General features: G+C 46.1%; 18 non-coding genes across 18 annotated transcripts; all 18 read left to right on the top strand.

Annotated features, from left to right (window-relative positions):
• The first annotated feature begins 809 nt into the window (after positions 1-809).
• trnal-uag lies at positions 810-891 on the top strand. Its single transcript has one exon. It is a non-coding gene; the product is annotated as a tRNA-Leu (tRNA).
• A 320-nt stretch (positions 892-1,211) lies between these two features.
• trnag-ucc lies at positions 1,212-1,283 on the top strand. The gene has a single exon. It is a non-coding gene; the product is annotated as a tRNA-Gly (tRNA).
• Positions 1,284-1,410: 127 nt separating this feature from the next.
• trnal-uag lies at positions 1,411-1,492 on the top strand. The gene has a single exon. It is a non-coding gene; the product is annotated as a tRNA-Leu (tRNA).
• A 940-nt stretch (positions 1,493-2,432) lies between these two features.
• On the top strand, positions 2,433-2,504 carry trnag-ucc. The gene has a single exon. It is a non-coding gene; the product is annotated as a tRNA-Gly (tRNA).
• A 127-nt stretch (positions 2,505-2,631) lies between these two features.
• On the top strand, positions 2,632-2,713 carry trnal-uag. The gene has a single exon. It is a non-coding gene; the product is annotated as a tRNA-Leu (tRNA).
• A 520-nt stretch (positions 2,714-3,233) lies between these two features.
• On the top strand, positions 3,234-3,315 carry trnal-uag. The gene has a single exon. It is a non-coding gene; the product is annotated as a tRNA-Leu (tRNA).
• Positions 3,316-3,834: 519 nt separating this feature from the next.
• Positions 3,835-3,916, top strand: trnal-aag. Its single transcript has one exon. It is a non-coding gene; the product is annotated as a tRNA-Leu (tRNA).
• A 305-nt stretch (positions 3,917-4,221) lies between these two features.
• Positions 4,222-4,303, top strand: trnal-aag. Its single transcript has one exon. It is a non-coding gene; the product is annotated as a tRNA-Leu (tRNA).
• Positions 4,304-6,378: 2,075 nt separating this feature from the next.
• trnag-ucc lies at positions 6,379-6,450 on the top strand. The gene has a single exon. It is a non-coding gene; the product is annotated as a tRNA-Gly (tRNA).
• A 127-nt stretch (positions 6,451-6,577) lies between these two features.
• trnal-aag lies at positions 6,578-6,659 on the top strand. The gene has a single exon. It is a non-coding gene; the product is annotated as a tRNA-Leu (tRNA).
• Positions 6,660-7,575: 916 nt separating this feature from the next.
• trnal-aag lies at positions 7,576-7,657 on the top strand. Its single transcript has one exon. It is a non-coding gene; the product is annotated as a tRNA-Leu (tRNA).
• Positions 7,658-9,732: 2,075 nt separating this feature from the next.
• On the top strand, positions 9,733-9,804 carry trnag-ucc. Its single transcript has one exon. It is a non-coding gene; the product is annotated as a tRNA-Gly (tRNA).
• Positions 9,805-9,931: 127 nt separating this feature from the next.
• Positions 9,932-10,013, top strand: trnal-aag. Its single transcript has one exon. It is a non-coding gene; the product is annotated as a tRNA-Leu (tRNA).
• Positions 10,014-10,929: 916 nt separating this feature from the next.
• trnal-aag lies at positions 10,930-11,011 on the top strand. Its single transcript has one exon. It is a non-coding gene; the product is annotated as a tRNA-Leu (tRNA).
• Positions 11,012-12,683: 1,672 nt separating this feature from the next.
• Positions 12,684-12,765, top strand: trnal-aag. The gene has a single exon. It is a non-coding gene; the product is annotated as a tRNA-Leu (tRNA).
• Positions 12,766-14,437: 1,672 nt separating this feature from the next.
• Positions 14,438-14,519, top strand: trnal-aag. The gene has a single exon. It is a non-coding gene; the product is annotated as a tRNA-Leu (tRNA).
• Positions 14,520-16,981: 2,462 nt separating this feature from the next.
• On the top strand, positions 16,982-17,063 carry trnal-aag. Its single transcript has one exon. It is a non-coding gene; the product is annotated as a tRNA-Leu (tRNA).
• Positions 17,064-26,249: 9,186 nt separating this feature from the next.
• Positions 26,250-26,331, top strand: trnal-aag. The gene has a single exon. It is a non-coding gene; the product is annotated as a tRNA-Leu (tRNA).
• Positions 26,332-26,753: the final 422 nt, after the last annotated feature.

Raw genomic sequence — 26,753 nt, 5'->3', positions numbered from 1 at the left:
TAACAATATACAGTAACAGGTTTACTTTATTTGTAACATCTAGCTGGGCAATGTGAACATAAGCTATAATTAAAATTTAAAAGTTACATGTGATACACACATAGGCAAGCACACATCCCAGGTTTACATAGAAAGTACACACATACTTCCCTTTAACAATCATAGAATTGACTAAACAAGAACGTTTTTAATCTAGTTTTAAATGTCGAGACAGTATCAGCTTCCTTAATTGAGATGGGTAATTTGTTCCAAAGAAGAGGTGCTCTATATGAGAACGCCCTACCTCCAGCAGTTTTTTTCTTAACTTTGGGTATTACCAGATAGCCGGCATTTTGAGATCTTAGAGAGGTGAACTGTGGCTCGACATGTTGTCGTTGATGCTTTCTTGGGGCATCGTAGGTATAGTGGCTCCATCACCAGACAATACAAAGTGTGAGAGGCATTTCGTCTCTTGTGACGGTCGAGCACATCCGGATTAGGCCAAGTGTTCCAAACTCGACAGAAGTATAAACCAGGTTTATGCCAAACTCTTACTAGTTGGACGTCAGTAGGTGGTGTGAAAAATCAAACCGTGGCTCGAAAAGCTGTGCGATCATGGAGGATGTCGTGGGCATTGGTGGTATAGTGGCAAGCATAGCTGCCTTCCAAGCAGTTGACCCGGGTTAGATTCCCGGCCAATGCAGAACCTTGAGAAAGATGTGTTTTATCTGGTGTCATTCCACTGCTTGCAGGCATTAGACTAGTCACGTGAGCTCCTGGACGATCGATCAGCTTCGGTTGGAGCTCGGCTGGCCAACAGTTGACAACGGGGTAGCGTGGCCGAGCGGTCCAAGGTGCTGGATTTAGGCTCCAGTCTCTCCGGAGGCGTGGGTTCGAATCCCAACGCTGCCAGTTTTGTAGGGTGCTAACGCCGTCTCGTTGCTTTCAAGTCAGTAAGTGGGTTTGAAAGGTGAACTGTGGCTCGACATGTTGTCGTTGATGCTATCTTGGGGCATGGTAGGTATAGTGGCTCCATCACCAGACAATACAAAGTGTGAGAGGCATTTCGTCTCTTGTGACGGTCGAGCACATCCGGATTAGGCCAAGTGTTCCAAACTCGACAGAAGTATAAACCAGGTTTATGGCAATCTCTTACTAGTTGGACGTCAGTAGGTGGTGTGAAAAATCGAACCGTGGCTCGAAAAGCTGTGCGATCATGGAGGATGTCGTGGGCATTGGTGGTATAGTGGCAAGCATAGCTGCCTTCCAAGCAGTTGACCCGGGTTCGATTCCCGGCCAATGCAGAACCTTGAGAAAGATGTGTTTTATCTGGTGTCATTCCACTGCTTGCGGGCATTAGACTAGTCACGTGAGCTCCTGGACAATCGATCAGCTTCGGTTGGAGCTCGGCTGGCCAACAGTTGACAACGGGGTAGCGTGGCCGAGCGGTCCAAGGTGCTGGATTTAGGCTCCAGTCTCTCCGGAGGCATGGGTTCGAATCCCACCGCTGCCACTTTTGTAGGGTGCTAACTGCGTCTCATTGCTTTCACGTCAGTAAGTGGGTTTGAAAGGTGAACTGTGGCTCGACGTGTTGTGTTGTGTTGTCGTTGATGCTTTCTTGGGGCATCGTAGGTATAGTGGCTCCATCACCAGACAATACAAAGTGTGAGAGGCATTTCGTCTCTTGTGACGGTCGAGCACATCCGGATTAGGCCAAGTGTTCCAAACTCGACAGAAGTATAAACCAGGTTTATGGCAAACTCTTACTAGTTGGACGTCAGTAGGTGGTGTGAAAAATCGAACCGTGGCTCGAAAAGCTGTGCGATCATGGAAGATGTTGTGGGCATTGGTGGTATAGTGGCAAGCATAGCTGCTTTCCAAGCAGTTGACCTGGGTTCGATTTCCGGCCAATGCAGAACCTTGAGAAAGATGTGTTTTATCTGGTGTCATTCCACTGCTTGCGGGCATTAGACTAGTCACGTGAGCTCCTGGACGATCAATCAGCTTCGGTTGGAGCTCGGCTGGCCAACAGTTGACAACGGGGTAGCGTGGCCGAGCGGTCCAAGGTGCTGGATTTAGGCTCCAGTCTCTCCGGAGGCATGGTTTCGAATCCCACCGCTGCCACTTTTGTAGGGTGCTAACGGCGTCTCATTGCTTTCACGTCAGTAAGTGGGTTTGAAAGGTGAACTGTGGCTCGACGTGTTGTGTTGTGTTGTCGTTGATGCTTTCTTGGGGCATCGTAGGTATAGTGGCTCCATCACCAGACAATACAAAGTGTGATAGGCATTTCGTCTCTTGTAACGTCGAGCACATCCGGATTAGGCCAAGTGTTCCAAACTCGACAGAAGTATAAACCAGGTTTATGGCAATCTCTTACTAGTTGGACGTCAGTAGGTGGTGTGAAAAATCGAACCGTGGCTCGAAAATCTGTGCGATCATGGAGGATGTCGTGGGCATTGGTGGTATAGTGGCAAGCATAGCTGCCTTCCAAGCAGTTGACCCGGGTTCGATTCCCGGCCAATGCAGAACCTTGAGAAAGATGTGTTTTATCTGGTGTCATTCCACTGCTTGCGGGCATTAGACTAGTCACTTGAGCTCCTGGACGATCGATCAGCTTCGGTTGGAGCTCGGCTGGCCAACAGTTGACAACGGGGTAGCGTGGCCGAGCGGTCCAAGGTGCTGGATTTAGGCTCCAGTCTCTCCGGAGGCGTGGGTTCGAATCCCACCGCTGCCAGTTTTGTAGGGTGCTAACGCCGTCTCGTTGCTTTCAAGTCAGTAAGTGGGTTTGAAAGGTGAACTGTGGCTCGACATGTTGTCGTTGATGCTTTCTTGGGGCATCGTAGGTATAGTGGCTCCATCACCAGACAATACAAAGTGTGAGAGGCATTTCGTCTCTTGTGACGGTCGAGCACATCCGGATTAGGCCAAGTGTTCCAAACTCGACAGAAGTATAAACCAGGTTTATGGCAAACTCTTACTAGTTGGACGTCAGTAGGTGGTGTGAAAAATCGAACCGTGGCTCGAAAAGCTGTGCGATCATGGAGGATGTCGTGGGCATTGGTGGTATAGTGGCAAGCATATCTGCCTTCCAAGCAGTTGACCCGGGTTCGATTCCCGGCCAATGCAGAACCTTGAGAAAGATGTGTTTTATCTGGTGTCATTCCACTGCTTGCGGGCATTAGATATAGTCACGTGAGCTCCTGGACGATCGATCAGCTTCGGTTTGAGCTCGGCTGGCCAACAGCTGACAACGGGGTAGCGTGGCCGAGCGGTCCAAGGCGCTGGATTTAGGCTCCAGTCTCTCCGGAGGCGTGGGTTCAAATCCCACCCCTGCCAGTTTTGTAGGGTGCTAACGCCGTCTCGTTGCTTTCAAGTCAGTAAGTGGGTTTGAAAGGTGAACTGTGGCTCGACATGTTGTCGTTGATGCTTTCTTGGGGCATCGTAGGTATAGTGGCTCCATCACCAGACAATACAAAGTGTGAGAGGCATTTCGTCTCTTGTGACGGTCGAGCACATCCGGATTAGGCCAAGTGTTCCAAACTCGACAGAAGTATAAACCAGGTTTATGGCAAACTCTTACTAGTTGGACGTCAGTAGGTGGTGTGAAAAATCGAACCGTGGCTCGAAAAGCTGTGCGATCATGGAAGATGTTGTGGGCATTGGTGGTATAGTGGCAAGCATAGCTGCTTTCCAAGCAGTTGACCCGGGTTCGGTTCCCGGCCAATGCATAACCTTGAGAAAGATGTGTTTTATCTGGTGTCATTCCACTGCTTGCGGGCATTAGACTAGTCACGTGAGCTCCTGGACGATCGATCAGCTTCGGTTGGAGCTCGGCTGGCCAACAGTTGACAATGGGGTAGCGTGGCCGAGCGGTCCAAGGTGCTGGATTAAGGCTCCAGTCTCTCCGGAGGCGTGGGTTCGAATCCCACCGCTGCCAGTTTTGTAGGGTGCTAACGGCGTCTCGTTGCTTTCACGTCAGTAAGTGGGTTTGAAAGGTGAACTGTGGCTCGACGTGTTGTGTTGTCGTTGATGCTTTCTTGGGGCATCGTAGGTATAGTGGCTCCATCACCAGACAATACAAAGTGTGAGAGGCATTTCGTCTCTTGTGACGGTTGAGCACATCCGGATTAGGCCAAGTGTTCCAAACTCGACAGAAGTATAAACCAGGTTTAGGGCAATCTGTTACTAGTTCAGTATCGATCAGTTTTGGGAGAAGCTCGGGTGGCCAACAGCTGACAACGGGGTAGCGTGGCCGAGCGGTCGAAGGCGCTGGATTAAGGCTCCAGTCTCTCCGGAGGCGTGGGTTCGAATCCCACCGCTGCCACTATTGTAGGGTGCTAACGCCGTCTCATTGCTTTCAAGTCAGTAAGTGGGTTTTAAAGTTGAATTATGGCTCGACATGTTGTCGTTGATGCTTTCTTGGGGCATCGTAGGTATAGTGGCTCCATCACCAGACAATACAAAGTGTGAGAGGCATTTCGTCTCTTGTGACGGTCGAGCACATCCGGATTAGGCCAAGTGTTCCAAACTCGACAGAAGTATAAACCAGGTTTATGGCAATCTCTTACTAGTTGGACGTCAGTAGGTGGTGTGAAAAATCGAACCGTGGCTCGAAAAGCTGTGCGATCATGGAGGATGTCGTGGGCATTGGTGGTATAGTGGCAAGCATAGCTGCCTTCCAAGCAGTTGACCTGGGTTCGTTTCCCGGCCAATGCAGAACCTTGAGAAAAATGTGTTTTATCTGGTGTCATTCCACTGCTTGCGGGCATTAGATATAGTCACGTGAGCTCCTGGACGATCGATCAGCTTCGGTTCGAGCTCGGCTGGCCAACAGTTGACAACGGGGTAGCGTAGCCTAGCGGTCCAAGTGTCAGAAGTATTAATCTATCAAGCATTGCTCAGTCAGTCGGTGAACAAGTTTAAGAAAGCTTTATTGCTTGTGGCCGGCCCACAAGGAGACAAAACATCACACCCCATTGTGCTACAAGTTTGTCCGCTAGCATGTTGCGCTAGCTAGCTATTTAAGCAGAACCGCCCTTTACAGTCATTGGTTAAGACAAAGGCATGCAAATGTTCCATTGCTCTTCTTCATTGGCTCCTTGCATAGACCTGGCGCGCGCGTGTGTGCGTGCGTGTTTGAGTGTGTGCGTGCTTGAGTGTGTGCGTGTGTGTGCCTTTTGACCCCTGTAAGCTTGACCACATGATTCACCCAACACAGATAAGGCCAGACATCTTTTATGGCCTCTCCAGTAAGAGAGAGTGGTCAGCCCAGGTCACCTTGTTTACGTATGCCTCATGTTACCCAAAGTCCAGATTTGGGGGTAGGCTTCTCTCTACACACAAGGAATGCTGAACACAGAATCATTCTTATACAGGATAAATGTGTTACATCTTCAATTTCTCCAACACCAAGGCGCTGGATTAAGGCTCCAGTCTCTCCGGAGGCGTGGGTTCGAATCCCACCGCTGCCACTTTTGTAGGGTGCTAACGGCGTCTCATTGCTTTCACGTCAGTAAGTGGGTTTGAAAGGTGAACTGTGGCTCGTTGTGTTGTGTTGTCGTTGATGCTTTCTTGGGGCATCGTAGGTATAGTGGCTCCATCACCAGACAATACAAACCGTGAAGAGGCATTTCGTCTCTTGTGAAGGTCGAACACATCCGGAGTAGGCCAAGTGTTCCAAACTCGACAGAAGTATAAACCAGGTTTATGGCAAACTCTTACTAGTTGGACGTCAGTAGGTGGTGTGAAAAATCGAACCGTGGCTCGAAATGCTGTGCGATCATGGAGGATGTCGTGGGCATTGGTGGTATAGCGGCAAGCATATCTGCCTTCCAAGCAGTTGACCCGGGTTCGATTCCCGGCCAATGCAGAACCTTGAGAAAGATGTGTTTTATCTGGTGTCATTCCACTGCTTGCGGGCATTAGATATAGTCACGTGAGCTCCTGGACGATCGATCAGCTTCGGTTTGAGCTCGGCTGGCCAACAGCTGACAACGGGGTAGCGTGGCCGAGCGGTCCAAGGCGCTGGATTTAGGCTCCAGTCTCTCCGGAGGCGTGGGTTCGGATCCGACTGCTGCCACTTTTGTAGGGTACTAATGCCGTCTCGTTGCTTTCAAGTCAGTAAGTGGGTTTTAAAGGTGAACTGTGGCTCGACATGTTGTCGTTGATGCTTTCTTGGGGCATCGTAGGTATAGTGGCTCCATCACCAGACAATACAAAGTGTGAGAGGCATTTCGTCTCTTGTGACGGTCGAGCACATCCGGATTAGGCCAAGTGTTCCAAACTCGACAGAAGTATAAACCAGTTTTAGGGCAATCAATTACTAGTTGGACGTCAGTAGGTGGTGTGAAAAGTCGAACCGTGGCTCGAAATGCTGTGCGATCATGGAGGATGTCGTGGGCATTGGTGGTATAGTGGCAAGCATAGCTGCCTTCCAAGCAGTTGACCCGGGTTCGATTCCCGGCCAATGCAGAACCTTGAGAAAGATGTGTTTTATCTGGTGTCATTCCACTGCTTGCGGGCATTAGACTAGTCACGTGAGGTCCTGGACGATCGATCAGCTTCGGTTGGAGCTCGGCTGGCCAACAGTTGACAACGGGGTAGCCTGGCCGAGCGGTCCAAGGCGCTGGATTAAGGCTCCAGTCTCTCCGGAGGCGTGGGTTCGAATCCCACCGCTGCCACTTTTGTAGGGTGCTAACGGCGTCTCATTGCTTTCACGTCAGTAAGTGGGTTTGAAAGGTGAACTGTGGCTCGTTGTGTTGTGTTGTCGTTGATGCTTTCTTGGGGCATCGTAGGTATAGTGGCTCCATCACCAGACAATACAAAGTGTGAGAGGCATTTCGTCTCTTGTGACGGTCGAGCACATCCGGATTAGGCCAAGTGTTCCAAACTCGACAGAAGTATAAACCAGGTTTAGGGCAATCTGTTACTAGTTCAGTATCGATCAGTTTTGGGAGAAGCTCGGGTGGCCAACAACTGACAACGGGGTAGCGTGGCCGAGCGGTCCAAGCCGCTGGATTTAGGCTCCAGTCTCTCCGGAGGCGTGGGTTCGAATCCGACTGCTGCCATTTTTGCAGTGTGCTAACGCCGTCTCCTTGCTTTCACGTCAGTAAGTGGGTTTGAAAGGTGAACTGTGGCTCGACGTGTTGTGTTGTGTTGTCGTTGATGCTTTCTTGGGGCATCGTAGGTATAGTGGCTCCATCACCAGACAATACAAAGTGTGAGAGGCATTTCGTCTCTTGTGACGGTCGAGCACATCCGGATTAGGCCAAGTGTTCCAAACTCGACAGAAGTATAAACCAGGTTTATGGCAATCTCTTACTAGTTGGACGTCAGTAGGTGGTGTGAAAAATCGAACCGTGGCTCGAAATACTGTGCGATCATGGAGGATGTTGTGGGCATTGGTGGTATAGTGGCAAGCATAGCTGCCTTCCAAGCAGTTGACCCGAGTTCGATTCCCGGCCAATGCATAACCTTGAGAAAGATGTGTTTTATCTGGTGTCATTCCACTGCTTGCGGGCATTAGACTAGTCACGTGAGCTCCTGGACGATCGATCAGCTTCGGTTGGAGCTCGGCTGGCCAACAGTTGACAATGGGGTAGCGTGGCCGAGCGGTCCAAGGTGCTGGATTAAGGCTCCAGTCTCTCCGGAGGCGTGGGTTCGAATCCCACCGCTGCCACTTTTGTAGGGTGCTAACGCCGTCTCGTTGCTTTCAAGTCAGTAAGTGGGTTTTAAAGTTGAATTATGGCTCGACATGTTGTCGTTGATGCTTTCTTGGGGCATCGTAGGTATAGTGGCTCCATCACCAGACAATACAAAGTGTGAGAGGCATTTCGTCTCTTGTGACGGTCGAGCACATCCGGATTAGGTCAAGTGTTCCAAACTCGACAGAAGTATAAACCAGGTTTATGGCAATCTCTTACTAGTTGGACGTCAGTAGGTGGTGTGAAAAATCGAACCGTGGCTCGAAAAGCTGTGCGATCATGGAGGATGTCGTTGGCATTGGTGGTATAGTGGCAAGCATAGCTGCCTTCCAAGCAGTTGACCTGGGTTCGTTTCCCGGCCAATGCAGAACATTGAGAAAAATGTGTTTTATCTGGTGTCATTCCACTGCTTGCGGGCATTAGATATAGTCACGTGAGCTCCTGGACGATCGATCAGCTTCGGTTCGAGCTCGGCTGGCCAACAGTTGACAACGGGGTAGCGTGGCCTAGCGGTCCAAGTGTCAGAAGTAATAATCTATCAAGCATTGCACAGTCAGTCGGTGAACAAGTTTAAGAAAGCTTTATTGCTTGTGGCCGGCCCACAAGGAGACAAAACATCACACCCCATTGTGCTACAAGTTTGTCCGCTAGCATGTTGCGCTAGCTAGCTATTTAAGCAGAACCGCCCTTTACAGTCATTGGTTAAGACAAAGGCATGCAAATGTTCCATTGCTCTTCTTCATTGGCTCCTTGCATAGACCTGGCGCGCGCGTGTGTGCGTGCGTGTTTGAGTGTGTGCGTGCTTGAGTGTGTGCGTGTGTGTGCCTTTTGACCCCTGTAAGCTTGACCACATGATTCACCCAACACAGATAAGGCCAGACATCTTTTATGGCCTCTCCAGTAAGAGAGAGTGGTCAGCCCAGGTCACCTTGTTTACGTATGCCTCATGTTACCCAAAGTCCAGATTTGGGGGTAGGCTTCTCTCTACACACAAGGAATGCTGAACACAGAATCATTCTTATACAGGATAAATGTGTTACATCTTCAATTTCTCCAACACCAAGGCGCTGGATTAAGGCTCCAGTCTCTCCGGAGGCGTGGGTTCGAATCCCACCGCTGCCACTTTTGTAGGGTGCTAACGGCGTCTCATTGCTTTCACGTCAGTAAGTGGGTTTGAAAGGTGAACTGTGGCTCGTTGTGTTGTGTTGTCGTTGATGCTTTCTTGGGGCATCGTAGGTATAGTGGCTCCATCACCAGACAATACAAACCGTGAAGAGGCATTTCGTCTCTTGTGAAGGTCGAACACATCCGGAGTAGGCCAAGTGTTCCAAACTCGACAGAAGTATAAACCAGGTTTATGGCAAACTCTTACTAGTTGGACGTCAGTAGGTGGTGTGAAAAATCGAACCGTGGCTCGAAATGCTGTGCGATCATGGAGGATGTCGTGGGCATTGGTGGTATAGCGGCAAGCATATCTGCCTTCCAAGCAGTTGACCCGGGTTCGATTCCCGGCCAATGCAGAACCTTGAGAAAGATGTGTTTTATCTGGTGTCATTCCACTGCTTGCGGGCATTAGATATAGTCACGTGAGCTCCTGGACGATCGATCAGCTTCGGTTTGAGCTCGGCTGGCCAACAGCTGACAACGGGGTAGCGTGGCCGAGCGGTCCAAGGCGCTGGATTTAGGCTCCAGTCTCTCCGGAGGCGTGGGTTCGGATCCGACTGCTGCCACTTTTGTAGGGTACTAATGCCGTCTCGTTGCTTTCAAGTCAGTAAGTGGGTTTTAAAGGTGAACTGTGGCTCGACATGTTGTCGTTGATGCTTTCTTGGGGCATCGTAGGTATAGTGGCTCCATCACCAGACAATACAAAGTGTGAGAGGCATTTCGTCTCTTGTGACGGTCGAGCACATCCGGATTAGGCCAAGTGTTCCAAACTCGACAGAAGTATAAACCAGTTTTAGGGCAATCAATTACTAGTTGGACGTCAGTAGGTGGTGTGAAAAGTCGAACCGTGGCTCGAAATGCTGTGCGATCATGGAGGATGTCGTGGGCATTGGTGGTATAGTGGCAAGCATAGCTGCCTTCCAAGCAGTTGACCCGGGTTCGATTCCCGGCCAATGCAGAACCTTGAGAAAGATGTGTTTTATCTGGTGTCATTCCACTGCTTGCGGGCATTAGACTAGTCACGTGAGGTCCTGGACGATCGATCAGCTTCGGTTGGAGCTCGGCTGGCCAACAGTTGACAACGGGGTAGCCTGGCCGAGCGGTCCAAGGCGCTGGATTAAGGCTCCAGTCTCTCCGGAGGCGTGGGTTCGAATCCCACCGCTGCCACTTTTGTAGGGTGCTAACGGCGTCTCATTGCTTTCACGTCAGTAAGTGGGTTTGAAAGGTGAACTGTGGCTCGTTGTGTTGTGTTGTCGTTGATGCTTTCTTGGGGCATCGTAGGTATAGTGGCTCCATCACCAGACAATACAAAGTGTGAGAGGCATTTCGTCTCTTGTGACGGTCGAGCACATCCGGATTAGGCCAAGTGTTCCAAACTCGACAGAAGTATAAACCAGGTTTAGGGCAATCTGTTACTAGTTCAGTATCGATCAGTTTTGGGAGAAGCTCGGGTGGCCAACAACTGACAACGGGGTAGCGTGGCCGAGCGGTCCAAGCCGCTGGATTTAGGCTCCAGTCTCTCCGGAGGCGTGGGTTCGAATCCGACTGCTGCCATTTTTGCAGTGTGCTAACGCCGTCTCCTTGCTTTCACGTCAGTAAGTGGGTTTGAAAGGTGAACTGTGGCTCGACGTGTTGTGTTGTGTTGTCGTTGATGCTTTCTTGGGGCATCGTAGGTATAGTGGCTCCATCACCAGACAATACAAAGTGTGAGAGGCATTTCGTCTCTTGTGACGGTCGAGCACATCCGGATTAGGCCAAGTGTTCCAAACTCGACAGAAGTATAAACCAGGTTTATGGCAATCTCTTACTAGTTGGACGTCAGTAGGTGGTGTGAAAAATCGAACCGTGGCTCGAAATACTGTGCGATCATGGAGGATGTTGTGGGCATTGGTGGTATAGTGGCAAGCATAGCTGCCTTCCAAGCAGTTGACCCGAGTTCGATTCCCGGCCAATGCATAACCTTGAGAAAGATGTGTTTTATCTGGTGTCATTCCACTGCTTGCGGGCATTAGACTAGTCACGTGAGCTCCTGGACGATCGATCAGCTTCGGTTGGAGCTCGGCTGGCCAACAGTTGACAATGGGGTAGCGTGGCCGAGCGGTCCAAGGTGCTGGATTAAGGCTCCAGTCTCTCCGGAGGCGTGGGTTCGAATCCCACCGCTGCCACTTTTGTAGGGTGCTAACGCCGTCTCGTTGCTTTCAAGTCAGTAAGTGGGTTTTAAAGTTGAATTATGGCTCGACATGTTGTCGTTGATGCTTTCTTGGGGCATCGTAGGTATAGTGGCTCCATCACCAGACAATACAAAGTGTGAGAGGCATTTCGTCTCTTGTGACGGTCGAGCACATCCGGATTAGGTCAAGTGTTCCAAACTCGACAGAAGTATAAACCAGGTTTATGGCAATCTCTTACTAGTTGGACGTCAGTAGGTGGTGTGAAAAATCGAACCGTGGCTCGAAAAGCTGTGCGATCATGGAGGATGTCGTTGGCATTGGTGGTATAGTGGCAAGCATAGCTGCCTTCCAAGCAGTTGACCTGGGTTCGTTTCCCGGCCAATGCAGAACATTGAGAAAAATGTGTTTTATCTGGTGTCATTCCACTGCTTGCGGGCATTAGATATAGTCACGTGAGCTCCTGGACGATCGATCAGCTTCGGTTCGAGCTCGGCTGGCCAACAGTTGACAACGGGGTAGCGTGGCCTAGCGGTCCAAGTGTCAGAAGTATTAATCTATCAAGCATTGCACAGTCAGTCGGTGAACAAGTTTAAGAAAGCTTTATTGCTTGTGGCCGGCCCACAAGGAGACAAAACATCACACCCCATTGTGCTACAAGTTTGTCCGCTAGCATGTTGCGCTAGCTAGCTATTTAAGCAGAACCGCCCTTTACAGTCATTGGTTAAGACAAAGGCATGCAAATGTTCCATTGCTCTTCTTCATTGGCTCCTTGCATAGACCTGGCGCGCGCGTGTGTGCGTGCGTGTTTGAGTGTGTGCATGCTTGAGTGTGTGCGTGTGTGTGCCTTTTGACCCCTGTAAGCTTGACCACATGATTCACCCAACACAGATAAGGCCAGACATCTTTTATGGCCTCTCCAGTAAGAGAGAGTGGTCAGCCCAGGTCACCTTGTTTACGTATGCCTCATGTTACCCAAAGTCCAGATTTGGGGGTAGGCTTCTCTCTACACACAAGGAATGCTGAACACAGAATCATTCTTATACAGGATAAATGTGTTACATCTTCAATTTCTCCAACACCAAGGCGCTGGATTAAGGCTCCAGTCTCTCCGGAGGCGTGGGTTCGAATCCCACCGCTGCCACTTTTGTAGGGTGCTAACGGCGTCTCATTGCTTTCACGTCAGTAAGTGGGTTTGAAAGGTGAACTGTGGCTCGTTGTGTTGTGTTGTCGTTGATGCTTTCTTGGGGCATCGTAGGTATAGTGGCTCCATCACCAGACAATACAAACCGTGAAGAGGCATTTCGTCTCTTGTGAAGGTCGAACACATCCGGAGTAGGCCAAGTGTTCCAAACTCGACAGAAGTATAAACCAGGTTTAGGGCAATCTGTTACTAGTTGGACGTCAGTAGGTGGTGTGAAAAATCGAACCGTGGCTCGAAATACTGTGCGATCATGGAGGATGTTGTGGGCATTGGTGGTATAGTGGCAAGCATAGCTGCCTTCCAAGCAGTTGACCCGAGTTCGATTCCCGGCCAATGCATAACCTTGAGAAAGATGTGTTTTATCTGGTGTCATTCCACTGCTTGCGGGCATTAGACTAGTCACGTGAGCTCCTGGACGATCGATCAGCTTCGGTTGGAGCTCGGCTGGCCAACAGTTGACAATGGGGTAGCGTGGCCGAGCGGTCCAAGGTGCTGGATTAAGGCTCCAGTCTCTCCGGAGGCGTGGGTTCGAATCCCACCGCTGCCACTTTTGTAGGGTGCTAACGCCGTCTCGTTGCTTTCAAGTCAGTAAGTGGGTTTTAAAGTTGAATTATGGCTCGACATGTTGTCGTTGATGCTTTCTTGGGGCATCGTAGGTATAGTGGCTCCATCACCAGACAATACAAAGTGTGAGAGGCATTTCGTCTCTTGTGACGGTCGAGCACATCCGGATTAGGTCAAGTGTTCCAAACTCGACAGAAGTATAAACCAGGTTTATGGCAATCTCTTACTAGTTGGACGTCAGTAGGTGGTGTGAAAAATCGAACCGTGGCTCGAAAAGCTGTGCGATCATGGAGGATGTCGTTGGCATTGGTGGTATAGTGGCAAGCATAGCTGCCTTCCAAGCAGTTGACCTGGGTTCGTTTCCCGGCCAATGCAGAACATTGAGAAAAATGTGTTTTATCTGGTGTCATTCCACTGCTTGCGGGCATTAGATATAGTCACGTGAGCTCCTGGACGATCGATCAGCTTCGGTTCGAGCTCGGCTGGCCAACAGTTGACAACGGGGTAGCGTGGCCTAGCGGTCCAAGTGTCAGAAGTATTAATCTATCAAGCATTGCACAGTCAGTCGGTGAACAAGTTTAAGAAAGCTTTATTGCTTGTGGCCGGCCCACAAGGAGACAAAACATCACACCCCATTGTGCTACAAGTTTGTCCGCTAGCATGTTGCGCTAGCTAGCTATTTAAGCAGAACCGCCCTTTACAGTCATTGGTTAAGACAAAGGCATGCAAATGTTCCATTGCTCTTCTTCATTGGCTCCTTGCATAGACCTGGCGCGCGCGTGTGTGCGTGCGTGTTTGAGTGTGTGCATGCTTGAGTGTGTGCGTGTGTGTGCCTTTTGACCCCTGTAAGCTTGACCACATGATTCACCCAACACAGATAAGGCCAGACATCTTTTATGGCCTCTCCAGTAAGAGAGAGTGGTCAGCCCAGGTCACCTTGTTTACGTATGCCTCATGTTACCCAAAGTCCAGATTTGGGGGTAGGCTTCTCTCTACACACAAGGAATGCTGAACACAGAATCATTCTTATACAGGATAAATGTGTTACATCTTCAATTTCTCCAACACCAAGGCGCTGGATTAAGGCTCCAGTCTCTCCGGAGGCGTGGGTTCGAATCCCACCGCTGCCACTTTTGTAGGGTGCTAACGGCGTCTCATTGCTTTCACGTCAGTAAGTGGGTTTGAAAGGTGAACTGTGGCTCGTTGTGTTGTGTTGTCGTTGATGCTTTCTTGGGGCATCGTAGGTATAGTGGCTCCATCACCAGACAATACAAACCGTGAAGAGGCATTTCGTCTCTTGTGAAGGTCGAACACATCCGGAGTAGGCCAAGTGTTCCAAACTCGACAGAAGTATAAACCAGGTTTAGGGCAATCTGTTACTAGTTGGACGTCAGTAGGTGGTGTGAAAAATCGAACCGTGGCTCGAAATACTGTGCGATCATGGAGGATGTTGTGGGCATTGGTGGTATAGTGGCAAGCATAGCTGCCTTCCAAGCAGTTGACCCGAGTTCGATTCCCGGCCAATGCATAACCTTGAGAAAGATGTGTTTTATCTGGTGTCATTCCACTGCTTGCGGGCATTAGACTAGTCACGTGAGCTCCTGGACGATCGATCAGCTTCGGTTGGAGCTCGGCTGGCCAACAGTTGACAATGGGGTAGCGTGGCCGAGCGGTCCAAGGTGCTGGATTAAGGCTCCAGTCTCTCCGGAGGCGTGGGTTCGAATCCCACCGCTGCCACTTTTGTAGGGTGCTAACGCCGTCTCGTTGCTTTCAAGTCAGTAAGTGGGTTTTAAAGTTGAATTATGGCTCGACATGTTGTCGTTGATGCTTTCTTGGGGCATCGTAGGTATAGTGGCTCCATCACCAGACAATACAAAGTGTGAGAGGCATTTCGTCTCTTGTGACGGTCGAGCACATCCGGATTAGGTCAAGTGTTCCAAACTCGACAGAAGTATAAACCAGGTTTATGGCAATCTCTTACTAGTTGGACGTCAGTAGGTGGTGTGAAAAATCGAACCGTGGCTCGAAAAGCTGTGCGATCATGGAGGATGTCGTGGGCATTGGTGGTATAGTGGCAAGCATAGCTGCCTTCCAAGCAGTTGACCTGGGTTCGTTTCCCGGCCAATGCAGAACATTGAGAAAAATGTGTTTTATCTGGTGTCATTCCACTGCTTGCGGGCATTAGATATAGTCACGTGAGCTCCTGGACGATCGATCAGCTTCGGTTCGAGCTCGGCTGGCCAACAGTTGACAACGGGGTAGCGTGGCCTAGCGGTCCAAGTGTCAGAAGTATTAATCTATCAAGCATTGCACAGTCAGTCGGTGAACAAGTTTAAGAAAGCTTTATTGCTTGTGGCCGGCCCACAAGGAGACAAAACATCACACCCCATTGTGCTACAAGTTTGTCCGCTAGCATGTTGCGCTAGCTAGCTATTTAAGCAGAACCGCCCTTTACAGTCATTGGTTAAGACAAAGGCATGCAAATGTTCCATTGCTCTTCTTCATTGGCTCCTTGCATAGACCTGGCGCGCGCGTGTGTGCGTGCGTGTTTGAGTGTGTGCGTGCTTGAGTGTGTGCGTGTGTGTGCCTTTTGACCCCTGTAAGCTTGACCACATGATTCACCCAACACAGATAAGGCCAGACATCTTTTATGGCCTCTCCAGTAAGAGAGAGTGGTCAGCCCAGGTCACCTTGTTTACGTATGCCTCATGTTACCCAAAGTCCAGATTTGGGGGTAGGCTTCTCTCTACACACAAGGAATGCTGAACACAGAATCATTCTTATACAGGATAAATGTGTTACATCTTCAATTTCTCCAACATATCCCTCCTGTTTATCCTGAATAAAATGTGTCATTCCAAAGCCACGCCTACACACAGTCAATAAAATCAAAAATACATAAAATAAAAATAATTCATAAAATCAAAAATGTGTAATATTCAATAAGACTACACAGCATTATAGTCTAGCAGTGTGAATGCTTGGACATGACGGTAGCCCATGGTATTGGGTAAAACCCGTCATCACTTAGCAGAATGGTCATTTGACGTCTGATGAGTTGGACCTCATCTCAGATCTCCTTCACCCAAAATCAAATAGAAACAAAGATTGCAACAAAGAATTCAATACAGAAATTATCAGGATATAAGAACATGCCTACTTGTTGTCTACCTGGTCATCTCTAAAACCATCAAACATTCAGTAGACTGTCAGTCAGGTTTTTCTAAGACAGGCCCTGATTGTGCTCTTCCTCTCCAGGTTAGGTGATAAGCATTTCTGTCCAAGTCAGGGAGTCATAAACCTCAGTTAACCAAACAAAAACCTGTTTAACCCTTAAGTCACCCCAGATTCTGTCTCCAAATGCACTCTCCCACAACTTATCTCCATTTTATAGATGGCAAAAGAAGCTCACCCTCCCCCGAAGGTGATCTCCTACAGCGCAGTCAGGACTCTAAATCAACAGACATTTCTCTCCAGCCTCCTGCTAACTCTTTTACAACCTCTTCATGATAAAAGATTTGGGGGTAGGCTTCTCTCTACACACAAGGAATGCTGAACACAGAATCATTCTTATACAGGATAAATGTGTTACATCTTCAATTTCTCCAACACCAAGGCGCTGGATTAAGGCTCCAGTCTCTCCGGAGGCGTGGGTTCGAATCCCACCGCTGCCACTTTTGTAGGGTGCTAACGGCGTCTCATTGCTTTCACGTCAGTAAGTGGGTTTGAAAGGTGAACTGTGGCTCGTTGTGTTGTGTTGTCGTTGATGCTTTCTTGGGGCATCGTAGGTATAGTGGCTCCATCACCAGACAATACAAACCGTGAAGAGGCATTTCGTCTCTTGTGAAGGTCGAACACATCCGGAGTAGGCCAAGTGTTCCAAACTCGACAGAAGTATAAACCAGGTTTAGGGCAATCTGTTACTAGTTGGACGTCAGTAGGTGGTGTGAAAAATCGAACCGTGGCTCGAAATACTGTGCGATCATGGAGGATGTTGTGGGCATTGGTGGTATAGTGGCAAGCATAGCTGCCTTCCAAGCAGTTGACCCGAGTTCGATTCCCGGCCAATGCATAACCTTGAGAAAGATGTGTTTTATCTGGTGTCATTCCACTGCTTGCGGGCATTAGACTAGTCACGTGAGCTCCTGGACGATCGATCAGCTTCGGTTGGAGCTCGGCTGGCCAACAGTTGACAATGGGGTAGCGTGGCCGAGCGGTCCAAGGTGCTGGATTAAGGCTCCAGTCTCTCCGGAGGCGTGGGTTCGAATCCCACCGCTGCCACTTTTGTAGGGTGCTAACGCCGTCTCGTTGCTTTCAAGTCAGTAAGTGGGTTTTAAAGTTGAATTATGGCTCGACATGTTGTCGTTGATGCTTTCTTGGGGCATCGTAGGTATAGTGGCTCCATCACCAGACAATACAAAGTGTGAGAGGCATTTCGTCTCTTGTGACGGTCGAGCACATCCGGATTAGGTCAAGTGTTCCAAACTCGACAGAAGTATAAACCAGGTTTATGGCAATCTCTTACTAGTTGGACGTCAGTAGGTGGTGTGAAAAATCGAACCGTGGCTCGAAAAGCTGTGCGATCATGGAGGATGTCGTGGGCATTGGTGGTATAGTGGCAAGCATAGCTGCCTTCCAAGCAGTTGACCTGGGTTCGTTTCCCGGCCAATGCAGAACATTGAGAAAAATGTGTTTTATCTGGTGTCATTCCACTGCTTGCGGGCATTAGATATAGTCACGTGAGCTCCTGGACGATCGATCAGCTTCGGTTCGAGCTCGGCTGGCCAACAGTTGACAACGGGGTAGCGTGGCCTAGCGGTCCAAGTGTCAGAAGTATTAATCTATCAAGCATTGCACAGTCAGTCGGTGAACAAGTTTAAGAAAGCTTTATTGCTTGTGGCCGGCCCACAAGGAGACAAAACATCACACCCCATTGTGCTACAAGTTTGTCCGCTAGCATGTTGCGCTAGCTAGCTATTTAAGCAGAACCGCCCTTTACAGTCATTGGTTAAGACAAAGGCATGCAAATGTTCCATTGCTCTTCTTCATTGGCTCCTTGCATAGACCTGGCGCGCGCGTGTGTGCGTGCGTGTTTGAGTGTGTGCGTGCTTGAGTGTGTGCGTGTGTGTGCCTTTTGACCCCTGTAAGCTTGACCACATGATTCACCCAACACAGATAAGGCCAGACATCTTTTATGGCCTCTCCAGTAAGAGAGAGTGGTCAGCCCAGGTCACCTTGTTTACGTATGCCTCATGTTACCCAAAGTCCAGATTTGGGGGTAGGCTTCTCTCTACACACAAGGAATGCTGAACACAGAATCATTCTTATACAGGATAAATGTGTTACATCTTCAATTTCTCCAACATATCCCTCCTGTTTATCCTGAATAAAATGTGTCATTCCAAAGCCACGCCTACACACAGTCAATAAAATCAAAAATACATAAAATAAAAATAATTCATAAAATCAAAAATGTGTAATATTCAATAAGACTACACAGCATTATAGTCTAGCAGTGTGAATGCTTGGACATGACGGTAGCCCATGGTATTGGGTAAAACCCGTCATCACTTAGCAGAATGGTCATTTGACGTCTGATGAGTTGGACCTCATCTCAGATCTCCTTCACCCAAAATCAAATAGAAACAAAGATTGCAACAAAGAATTCAATACAGAAATTATCAGGATATAAGAACATGCCTACTTGTTGTCTACCTGGTCATCTCTAAAACCATCAAACATTCAGTAGACTGTCAGTCAGGTTTTTCTAAGACAGGCCCTGATTGTGCTCTTCCTCTCCAGGTTAGGTGATAAGCATTTCTGTCCAAGTCAGGGAGTCATAAACCTCAGTTAACCAAACAAAAACCTGTTTAACCCTTAAGTCACCCCAGATTCTGTCTCCAAATGCACTCTCCCACAACTTATCTCCATTTTATAGATGGCAAAAGAAGCTCACCCTCCCCCGAAGGTGATCTCCTACAGCGCAGTCAGGACTCTAAATCAACAGACATTTCTCTCCAGCCTCCTGCTAACTCTTTTACAACCTCTTCATGATAAAAGATCACTTTTGCACATCTCCTGAAATCTCCTTACATGTTCTCAATTTCTGTTTTCAAATTAATATCAACTTTCTGTGATGCAACCAAGTTTCTCAAAAGCAAAACATCAAGCTTTAATGCAACTCCCAAATAATACTTAATCAAGTCATATAAATGAAGTATTGTAGTATCATGGTCACAGTATTGTTATCTCCTCTTCCGACAGTCAATAACTGTTCTCAAAACATTCAAACTTCTGCCCTGGAACATAACATATCAACTGGACATCTTTACATAACTGGTAGAACGTATCATGATAGGAGTGTTTGTACCTAAATTTTATTCCACAGAAAAGTTTCTTACGTATCTCAAGATTAAAACAACACTTCTGAATCTGTTTAACATTTGCATTGTTATCAATTAAACAGTTAAATCATATCTGTAGTCATAGCACCATGTAGTTCCTACATATTTCAACATCCAAAACGGAACATCATTCTCAAGACAATTCCCCTTGTTTCTCAAAGTCCAATTTCCTGAAACTGATGCCATGATTGTGTGCATGGTGATTGTGTAATCTTCTCATAGAAAATGTAGTCTAGTTGATCAAAACGGCAACCTCAACGCACTGTTTTCCTTATTTTGCCATCATCAAACAAAGTGCACGCTTGACTCACGTGTACCATGCCATTTCCTCTCTGAAACTAGCCAGGAATGACCCTGTTCACCTTGGGTCATTTTCCAGGACTTAACGTGTCAAATCCGTCACCACAATCCAGTCTCCTTAGGTCAGGGACCTCTCACTGGATTGAGACAGCATCTCTCTCCTGTCTGCGAATTTCAGAACAAAGTAGACTACACAGTAATTAAAATTACATTCTCACAGAGGTCAGTTGAAGGCAACTGACTCGTCGTTGGTCCATTCCTGAATCTTTACATTTCTTTAGCTCAATAAAGTTCATGCATATCTTGTTCTCTCTCAAAGTATGCTAAAAAAGTTTTGTCTTAAAGTTTCCTTGAATAGTTTGCAAATCCATATACTGTGAACACTCTTTCGTTATCATTCCCTCCTGTTGAGACATGATCAATCTCATGGCTCAATATTATAGCATAACGAAATAGATTCTTCAGTAACATAAGTTCCTCCTGTGAATTTACACAACCCATCATTTGTGACACTCCTTGCATTTCTCTCAAGACAGTCTCATCCACATTATACCTTTCCTAATGTTAAGACACCTGTATGGCTGCCTCTTTTGCTGCCACATCTGCTTTAGCATTCCCAGAAAAATAAAATCTATGTTATCAGTATGAACTTTTAGTAGACCAAACACATTTTTCACAATCGCCATCTTTCCTTGTAGATAGTCACTGAGGTTAAAAGATTGCATCTTTTAACCATAGGGAACAGCAAAGTAAACATTATCCATTCCAACCACTAATTTTCAGTCATTAAATCCAGTTCTTAATACTAGTTCGTTTTGCTCGTCTCAGCGGTGTTGTCTTTATCTGTCTTATTGTTTCCACTAGTGGCATCATACAGGAGCAATCACCTTTTCAAACCATAGTATAGGGAAGACTATTATGAATATTAGCAACAGTAAGCTACATATGGTACCACGAAGGTCACAATACTACGGATGAGGAAATAGGTCACCCATCCTTTCTACCTTTCCCTGCTTACTGTCTCCTATCTTTTTAGCCTACACCCTATGTCTCTGTTGGCCGTTGATTTCTTCACTGAGTTTGAGACGCGCCGTTCTTTAAGAGAATGACTCCCCTTTGTAGTCAGACTTGTGCCTCAAGACTGTGGTGAGTAACTAATCTGTCCCTGTATCAATGTCCCTTCCTTACAATGTGACAAATGCATCCAAGACGTCCTCTCTGCTATTTTGACTGCAGTGGGTGTGGTGAGTAGTACCTGATACGGTCCCTCCCACCTGGGCTGGACCAGTTATTTCTTTTTGATAACTTTAATCAATACCCAACCTCCTGGTTTGACTCATCCACTCTTTGGTTTACTGCTTCACCTGGAACAGAATTTAGCAGAAGATCTCTTTTCTAGTTAGCATTTTGTATAAAATCGGTTAACTTTTTGATCCACTTCATCAGGAATTTGGATTACTTCTAGTAGAACCAACACAAGTTATTCAAAACTCTTATTTATCCATTGTTGAACAAACATGTATAACAAGACAATACCTCATCATTTGATATTCAACTCCTATTACTGATGTCTAGAAATCTGTTTCTTTGTTCCCTTTTAAACAAAATCAACTGTTAGTCTAATTTCTTTCACTCCAAAAACCTTTTCTTTCTTTCAAACCCGGTAAGTTTAAGACCGATATCATTTTAAATTCTCTGTTTAACCAAATCACACCTCTTTTTGTTAAAGATATGATAAAACCATTGTCATTATCCCAAACCAGAATTCAATCTGTATGTTTCTCAAATGAAAATATAGACCACATAATGTTCCCAATGTAGCGTTTAACAAAACTTTTTTCAAATATATTTTCCATAAAGGTCAGATAGGTAGAACTTCATAACTTGCTTTGGCTGCAGTCCAAAACAAGCTAATTAGCACAAACCATCATAACCACAATTTATCAGACTTATGAGTCTTCCCAAATTATTTCAGAACAAAGGTTATTATAACCCTCCTTATGCACTAATACCATTTATTAATACAACCTTATCACAGCCTAACTGTTTATCCAAAACATTGTGTCAGGCTCCTGATAAAACATGCAATCAAACTTAAAGCCAAATTACAATAAAACTCAAAATAAAAATACATTTTAGTTATTTTCTCTTTCTCATTTCATAACTAAATTGCATCCAATACCTTTATCAAAACTCTTAAAAATCCTACATTTTACTATTTTGATTTTAAATGTTTTCCCATATACCTAAAGTATATGCATAGTTCCCTTTTCAGAACATCAAAGTGTTTAAACCAATCATCTCTTCACAACCACAAAACGTTCTCCTGTTTCATTTTATAACCTTCCATGAACCTCTTAAACCAATCTTTTATGTAACTTTCAAATCATTTCCTCATAATGTTTTACATACATTTCTTCAAACCAAAATAAAACATTTGTGAAAACACAGCTTCAAAATAACCCAACTGGAAAAGTGCCACCAATTGATTCCATGTCAATGGATATTTGATGTGCAAGTGGTTATTATAATCAGATGTAGCTACTAAAGTTACAATTTCAAATTAAATCAAATCCTTAAACAAAACATTCCTTCGCCAAATAAAAACAACCTTCCTGTCTAAACGCAAACTTCCCATAAGTTCCCTATAACACACAAGGTTGCAATTATTGACTTAATTTCGCCTTTGATTTCAAAATTAGCCTTCTACTAATTCTCTGAGCCACATTTTAATTTGCTTTAAACTATCGTTATCATAATGTTGTTTCATCAAATCAATGTTCGGACAGTTAAAACTGCTCCCAGACCTTAGTCACTCATGCCAGTATTATGCTCCGTAATCACGTCAACCATGTCTTAATGTCCTTAAGACAAAAGAAAATATAAATTCGCCCTTTTTCTTTTTAAACCTTTAAATTCACAATTTAACATGAGTACCATAAGCCCGTAAAACAAAAACCTTATTCTTTAACTTCTCAAAAGTCTTATCAAAGCATACAGAGAATACTCCTTTGAATATTCCTATATTTACCAGCCATTACGCCCACAACATGCATTATGCACGGACAATTCTTCAAATCTAATTTATGCGGACCAAAAACTCCAAATTAAGATATTTAATTGGAATATTTTGTAGTTTGTAGCCTATATGGTTTAATGTAACACTCTTCTTACTTAATTACTTTTAGTTTTTACTTGAATGACTCAAATCTAGCACATTGTATCCATCAGCGCCCGCTTCAAACTCGAATCAAACAAACAGCGCACTCTGGAACAAGCAAAAACCTTTTTTTTTCCCTCTTTGAACAACACAGATGGTTGGCGTTTACCTTCTATTCACTTAATTTTGCTCTATAACTCTTGCGATTGTATTGGAACCAATTTATAAACCAGAGGTTCAATTTCTGCATTCTTATTGAATACCATAACACATCAAAGATATGACGCTTTTAAATACAAGTTCTGGTCGGAAAGGCTTCAAAAAACCTCCCTGTTTGGCTAGGAATTACAACAAATGTTTATCATGCATTTGTTAACCACCAAACTTCGAATTCTTCCAAACGGACACATCTCTCAGCATTAATACTCACATAATTATGCAGAATTACCCTCTGGGATCACCTTTGCAAAACTTCAACGTAACGGGACTCTTAGCCCCCACCTTTCCTCGGAATTTCTGAAACTCATGTAAAATGTACTCGAACAACCAAAAACCTTGTTAGCAAATGTATCAAAATAGGCTACTCTTCACTTAATATATTTCAAAAGTAACCAAATTAATGTGTAAATTCGCTCCAAATTCATCTATTTCTCTAAATTTGCGTATTTTCAATCTCTCAATTTCTTATTAGTCTGCGCATGCGTCATGTGGTTACTCATCTGGATCTCAAATGTCAAGCTGCAATACCTTTACTAGCCTGTACCCGCCGCCATCGCTGTTGAGTCTGTATGCAAGTTTGTTAGCTACAAATGTTGTTGCCATAGTTGCAAATTCAACTTCCTGGACTCTCCTTGGTCTCAGGACAGAGCAAAATCTCTGGCAAAATGCACTTTCTCTATGTTTTCACCATTAGCCATTAGCTAACAAAGTCACAGCTTGGATCTTTTCCTCTCAGATCCCAACAATTTGTAAAAGACTTTGTTCAACAGACAGCGGATTGGCAAATTCACTAGAATCATGTCAGCCTTCTTTTAGACACATTTGAAACAAAAATTACCACATTCTCTTCACTACTCTTTAACTTAAACAATTGGAACTTCAATTTCACCATTGAACTTGAATTTTGGTTTCCATATTTCTAAGCATTTCACAATTCCTCTGTACAACTTTTAAAACAATTAACCATGGTTATATATACACAATAGGTCCGCGGTTTATACAATTATACAATTAGTCCTCATCGACTAATATAATTAGTCCTCGTCGACTAATGTAGTACTATCTTTTACGTGCGCACGGAGTCATTTAATCCTGTAGTCTTCTCACAGCGACTGTGGACGGCCCATTTACCTCAATGGCTTTCTACAGAATTTAGCAAAATAGGTTACTACGCTGTTCCCGGTACCCCCGGCGCCATATGTTAGTAAACGTGGCTTCTGTGATTAGCCTGCACCATCTCACAACTGGATCTGAATTAAGCAAATGTAGATGATAGAACTGCACGTCTAATTTATCTTTAACTTAAAAATCGAGAGTCCAAATTCTGCATTGTACACTGAAAAGTCCTATCTTATGTTCACACATACATCTGAGTCCTGGTCGCCCAGGCCTTTTCAACCTGTTCGTTTGGCTAGGATTTAATAACACATGTTTGTAAGGCACGTGTCTACCACCAGACCCAGATCTATCAAAACAAACACATTTCAGCAACAATAAACGCACTTATGTAGAACTCCACTCTCTAATGGCATGTCAAACGCCTTTACCATGTGTAGATTACAATTCCCAATTCATCAGCAATAACAATCAGTTATTATGTCAATTTCAACCAATATACATTTACAGGTCAGGATCCATTGTGAGTTTAGTTCACGACTTCACAGCGGAGTATTTCATCCAACTCAGTTTTACTGCAATGGCATTCCCACAGAAATCAGCAATAATCTTTCCATTTGGTTAGGTATTTAACTACCACCAAACTCAGATATATTTCAAATATCTCAGTTCTGGTCGGTCAGGCCGTAACTGATTCTGTTCCATTTCTTAGCAAAACATACAGTCTATTTACTTCACCGATCTATCTGCTCCCAATGCGTCACAGATCACGGGTCTCAGTAAATATGACACCCCACTCGCTGCACTGGGTTTCCAACAGGTCTTAGCTGATAGGGACCAGAGTGCTTTAATAACTACACTATGGAGTTTTTTTTTAAATCAATTTGGAGCACAAAATTCGACTATATATATATACAATTTCATTCTTACCTTGTCCATCGAAAGCTGTGCCTCTTAGCTAGTCCAGAAATCCGTCACCTTTCCACCATCCCCTCCCCCCCAAAAAAACTGGCCTCTTTTTAAACAGCCATTTTTGCTGCGAGGTTCTCCATTGTCATGCACGTCTGCACGATTTTAGTTCTTGGTTCTTGGGTTCTGGATGGTGGAATGGATGTTGGAATCCGGCTCGAAGGACCATTGTGTCAGAAGTATTAATCTATCAAGCATTGCACAGTCAGTCGGTGAACAAGTTTAAGAAAGCTTTATTGCTTGTGGCCGGCCCACAAGGAGACAAAACATCACACCCCATTGTGCTACAAGTTTGTCCGCTAGCATGTTGCGCTAGCTAGCTATTTAAGCAGAACCGCCCTTTACAGTCATTGGTTAAGACAAAGGCATGCAAATGTTCCATTGCTCTTCTTCATTGGCTCCTTGCATAGACCTGGCGCGCGCGTGTGTGCGTGCGTGTTTGAGTGTGTGCGTGCTTGAGTGTGTGCGTGTGTGTGCCTTTTGACCCCTGTAAGCTTGACCACATGATTCACCCAACACAGATAAGGCCAGACATCTTTTATGGCCTCTTCAGTAAGAGAGAGTGGTCAGCCCAGGTCACCTTGTTTACGTATGCCTCATGTTACCCAAAGTCCAGATTTGGGGGTAGGCTTCTCTCTACACACAAGGAATGCTGAACACAGAATCATTCTTATACAGGATAAATGTGTTACATCTTCAATTTCTCCAACACCAAGGCGCTGGATTAAGGCTCCAGTCTCTCCGGAGGCGTGGGTTCGAATCCCACCGCTGCCACTTTTGTAGGGTGCTAACGGCGTCTCATTGCTTTCACGTCAGTAAGTGGGTTTGAAAGGTGAACTGTGGCTCGTTGTGTTGTGTTGTCGTTGATGCTTTCTTGGGGCATCGTAGGTATAGTGGCTCCATCACCAGACAATACAAACCGTGAAGAGGCATTTCGTCTCTTGTGAAGGTCGAACACATCCGGAGTAGGCCAAGTGTTCCAAACTCGACAGAAGTATAAACCAGGTTTAGGGCAATCTGTTACTAGTTGGACGTCAGTAGGTGGTGTGAAAAATCGAACCGTGGCTCGAAATACTGTGCGATCATGGAGGATGTTGTGGGCATTGGTGGTATAGTGGCAAGCATAGCTGCCTTCCAAGCAGTTGACCCGAGTTCGATTCCCGGCCAATGCATAACCTTGAGAAAGATGTGTTTTATCTGGTGTCATTCCACTGCTTGCGGGCATTAGACTAGTCACGTGAGCTCCTGGACGATCGATCAGCTTCGGTTGGAGCTCGGCTGGCCAACAGTTGACAATGGGGTAGCGTGGCCGAGCGGTCCAAGGTGCTGGATTAAGGCTCCAGTCTCTCCGGAGGCGTGGGTTCGAATCCCACCGCTGCCACTTTTGTAGGGTGCTAACGCCGTCTCGTTGCTTTCAAGTCAGTAAGTGGGTTTTAAAGTTGAATTATGGCTCGACATGTTGTCGTTGATGCTTTCTTGGGGCATCGTAGGTATAGTGGCTCCATCACCAGACAATACAAAGTGTGAGAGGCATTTCGTCTCTTGTGACGGTCGAGCACATCCGGATTAGGTCAAGTGTTCCAAACTCGACAGAAGTATAAACCAGGTTTATGGCAATCTCTTACTAGTTGGACGTCAGTAGGTGGTGTGAAAAATCGAACCGTGGCTCGAAAAGCTGTGCGATCATGGAGGATGTCGTGGGCATTGGTGGTATAGTGGCAAGCATAGCTGCCTTCCAAGCAGTTGACCTGGGTTCGTTTCCCGGCCAATGCAGAACATTGAGAAAAATGTGTTTTATCTGGT

The sequence above is a fragment of the Hypomesus transpacificus genome, unplaced genomic scaffold (genome assembly GCF_021917145.1).
Source record: "Hypomesus transpacificus isolate Combined female unplaced genomic scaffold, fHypTra1 scaffold_188, whole genome shotgun sequence".
NCBI classification, from domain to species: Eukaryota; Metazoa; Chordata; class Actinopteri; order Osmeriformes; family Osmeridae; genus Hypomesus; species Hypomesus transpacificus.
This window is presented reverse-complemented; position numbering and strand designations above follow the sequence as displayed.